This window comes from Triticum dicoccoides, chromosome 7A (genome assembly GCF_002162155.2).
Source record: "Triticum dicoccoides isolate Atlit2015 ecotype Zavitan chromosome 7A, WEW_v2.0, whole genome shotgun sequence".
NCBI classification, from domain to species: Eukaryota; Viridiplantae; Streptophyta; class Magnoliopsida; order Poales; family Poaceae; genus Triticum; species Triticum dicoccoides.
In genome coordinates, this window is record NC_041392.1 from 274,551,919 (window position 1) to 274,556,715 (window position 4,797).

Sequence of the window (4,797 nt, forward strand, 5' to 3'; positions counted from 1 at the left end):
CCAATAATATTCCCCAAACCCTCCTCCCCCCTGTCCCCCTCCACTCCATTCGCTCTGCCAAAGCCGTCCTCCCTGCCGCGCCGATACGTCGGCGCCGCGGTTCGACGATCCTCTCGCTCCCACAGTACGCTCTCGTAGACTGCCGTCCTCTAGCCGCGCCGCCACCTCTGGCTATGTTCTTGTGGAGGCGCACGGCGGTCAGCGCCGCCACCGCTGGCGACGTTCGTGTGGAGACGCACGGCGGTCAGCTTCTCCCACGGTACGCGCATTCTAGACTGAGGCCCCATTCATGTCGGTGTAGTGCTGAATGTTAGCTGATAGACGCTGTTAATCTCACTGTTTGCCGAAGTAGTTTACTGTCAATATGCTCTGCTTAAGAAGCTTCCTTGCCCCGTTCTGCACTCAATCTGTTTAGCTGAGATGGCATGCCAGGGCTGATTAGTTGCTAAAATATCCTGCCGTATATTTATTGTGACGTAGATTGCCATGGTCTAGTAGCCAATCTGTTAGCTGAAATAGCTCTACACCGTTTTATACTTGATCTTTGTTGCTGTGATGGCCTTTGATAGTTTGATGGCTGTGTGCTCGGCCTCATTGACTGCTGAAACAACCTGCCATAATTTGGCACTCAAATCTGTTTGCTGAATTAGCTTGTCCAAATATCTTGCCATAGCTTTAGACATCGACCTAGGTATTTTTTTTCTGGACTTCATAAAAAAGCATATATGTTTTTCCTGTAATATCTAGTAGAAGAACTAATTTGTATGTCTAACAGATGGACATGACTTGGATAACTTCTGCTCGAAGATTCTCCGCTGCATATGTCGAGGGGGTTGAAAACTTCATGAACTTTACCAGAGCTGAGTACGGTGGTCCGAAATCAGATGTGCTCTGCCCGTGTAGCAGTTGTATGAATTCAGTTACAAGACCCCAGTCAACTGTGCAAAATCATCTACACTTGTATGGGATGTCGGTCACATATACTAGGTGGGTTCATCATGGTGAAAGCTGTGAATGTCAATGTTATTGACTACGTGGAAGCAGCAGATCACCATCTTGATCTGCCTGATGCTCAGGTGGAAGAGGAGGAGGAGGAGGTGGTGGTGGCGGAGCCAGTGAGTTTGACCAACATTGAAACAATGCTATGAAATTCTCGTGAATTCCGTGAACTTTCGCATGTAGAAGGAAAACGGTGGGCCCGCATGTTGGAACAATGCAACGTTGCTGTCACCCCAGGAAATAAGCTGTCAGTATTCTCAGCTATGGTCACCTTTCTTCAGGTGAAGACATCTGAGTGGATGACCAACAAATCATTCGATGCGATGTTGGCTGCTTTCCACGAATCTTTCCCATATGCGTTTGAGCTGCCACACACCTATAGTAAAATGAAGAATTTCCTTCGTGCAATTGGAATTGGATATGATATGATCCATGTTTGTAAGAATAATTGTGTTCTGTTCCGGAAGGATTATGCCAACTTAAGTGAATGCCCGAAATGCAAATCATCAAGATGGAAAGATGGCGATGCTGTGAAGAGGATTCCTCATAATGTTCTGAGACATTTTCCAATTACACCAAGATTGCAGAGGTTGTTTCATGATGCTGAAACAAGAGAGGATGTACTGTGGCATTCTAGGAACCAGGAGTACAGCGATCAGAATGTAATTAGCCATCCATCTCATGGTAGTGAGTGGAAAAGCTTCAATGATAAACACAAAGAGTTTGCTGCTGACCCGAGAAACATTAGACTTGGCTTAGCTTCAGATGGATTTAACCCATTTGGTCACCAGAGAGCCACATATAGCATGTGGCCAGTGCTTGTTATCCCTTACAACATGCCTCCAAATGTCTGCACCAAAGAATCAAACTACATGATGGCCTTGCTCATCCCAGGTCCAAAAAGTCCTGGAAATGATTTTGATTTGTTCATGGAGCCTCTTGTGGAGGAACTTCAACAACTATGGAAGGGTGTTCTCATTCGAGACCTATATAGCAGCCCATCAGCTGATTTCTTTCTGCGTGCTGTTATAATTTGGTGCATCCATGATTATCCGGCTTTGGGCACTATGTTAGGGCGAACGACACATGGTTACAATGCATGTGTTCGCTGTGACAGGAATCCACTGCATACGCAATACTTAGCAAGATCTGTTACATTGGACACCGCCGTTTCCTTGGCAAGGACAAGCCGCATCCTAGAAAATACCGAAGACATGTGTTCAATGCAAAGCATGAAAACCGTGATGCGCCAAAGAGGCTCACCGTCGATGAGTTGCAAGTGGAATTAGAGAAGGTCAGGCATATTACACCAGGAAACCATCCTAGTAATGGTAGTGGGAAAAGGAAGTGTGGTAGGGTAGAAGAGAGATTATTGTTTACCCGCAGGTCCACTTTGTGGGACTTGGAGTATTGGAAAGATTTGGATCTAAGGCATAATCTTGGTGTGATGCACATCGAGAAAAATATATGTGACAGCATTATCGGCACACTTGTTAATATTGAAGGAAAGACGAAAGATACCTTAAAATCTAGGATTGATTTGACACACCTGGGTATCAGAAAGGATTTGCAGGTGCAAGATGAAGGTAAACCACGGGATATGGCACCAGCTGTGTACGTCTTGGACAAGGTAAAAAGAAAAGAATTCTGCGAGGTCCTGTCACATGCGAGATTCCCACATGGATTTGCTTCCAACCCTGAAAGGAGAGTCGGTGCAGATGGAAACAAGGTACAAGGGTTGAAAACTCATGACTGCCACGTCCTACTTCAAAGGGTTTTACCTGTTATCCTTAGAGGATTGGGCCGCCCTGACTTATACAGAGAAGTTGCAGAGTTGGGACAATTCTTCAGGGAACTCTACAGTAGGAATATCAGGATAGATGCTTTGGAGCATCTTAGAGACAAGATACCAACTATCCTATGCGACCTTGAGAAGATATATCCTCCAGCCTTCTTTGATGTGATGGTGCATTTGGCTGTTCATCTACCTGATGAGGCACTACTTAGAGGTCCAGTACAGTATGGCTGGATGTACCCTATTGAAAGGCAGCTAGGCACTTTCAAGGGCTATATTAGAAATAGAGCTAGACCCGAGGGTTACATTGCAGAGGCCTACATTGCTACAGAAGTGTTGACATTCTGCTCAAAATACATTGAAACAGCTGATCAGCTTAGCAAAGAGGTGGGTGAAGACAATCCCGGGCTCAATGTTTTTGATTATTCTGTTCGAGTTATAGGGAAGAGTCGACAAGAGGACAAACCTAAAGATTTGGACAAAATGGTTTGGTATGTGTTGAATAACTGTCCTGAGATACTACCTTATATCAAGTAAGTGTAGTACTGCAGCTTATACATCGTAATCTACTAAACTTGCAGCACATTCTTATATATTTAGATGTTTGACGCGATCACTATGTTGTGGAGCATCTACAAAGAGGAGTTACTGCCGCAAAATCCAAGAAACATTGACAAACTGGTTATGGCAGGATTTGCGAAATGGTTCAAGAACCATGTAAGCTTTTGAAGTGCACTGTCAGTTTTTTTAATATATTGAGTACATAAGATGATCAGCTTGTCTATTTTATAACCATAGGTTAAGAAGATGCGGGAGGATGGGCAGGCAGTTGATGATGCCCTTTACTCACTAGCAATGGGTCCCGATACTCGGGTAAGACATTATGAATCTTGAGTTGTTGGAGATGTGCGCTACAACACCCTTGCACGAGACGAAGGCAGGAAGACACAAAACAGTGCCATCAGGAGCACATATACGTATGACAAAGAGACAACTGAATTGTATGCTAACATAACAGACATTATTCAGTTGCAGTATATCTCCAGTTTCGAGGATCATCGGTGTGTGGTTCTGTTGTGCTGTTGTTGGTATAACCTGTTTTCCAGGATCGCAAAACCCAGAGCTGATGATTATTTCAAATCCATCAATGTCAAGGCGGCGTACCAGACCAACGAGCCTTTATTTTGGCAAATCAAGCAACACAAATATTTTTCTTGGAAGACACATTTGCACGTAGTGATGACTGGAGAGTATTGCAAAGGTTTGAGCAGAGGAATTCGTTTAATGAAGTTGCACAACAAGATGATGCTTACACTGCTCCTGATGTACAAGATAACACAAATGTTCCTAATATCTTTGAGAACCATCACGTCAATGACGCCGGTGAAAAGATTGCCTGTCGTGCTGTGGACATACAAGAGTTGATCAAGAAGAAGCCAACGTTCGAGGACGTTGAGGACGAAGAAGAAGATGACACCGTGGGGAATTACAATTCAGACTGATACACATGGCGAAGATGTTGACACTGCTGCTGCGGATGATGATTACATTGCTTTTGTCGTATTTTCCTGTCAGAAGATGTTTTTTTATCTACTATGTGAAATTGTGTTTTCTATGACAACTGAAACCTGATGAACATGTTGTTTAGTATTTCGCTGTGAGAACATCACTTGTTATGTATGTTGATTTGTGTTTGGTGATTGTATGACAACTAAAACATGATGACATTGTTGTTTAGTTGTACTCATATTTGGCTGTGAAACTTGAATTTGATGACATAGTTTGCTATTGGACTGCAATTTGCTCGACGTCTTCGAATGAGAACAAAGCTGACCCGACAGGGCCTCTGCTATTTATTTATTTATATGAGCAAAAGGGGATACCCCCCTGATTTCCGTTAATAGAAATCATTAGATGTTCACAACACTACACCCAACCTGCTACACAGGTTTCATTCATTACTAGTTTCAGCAAAGTGCTCATGTCGTAGCCACTGAATACAT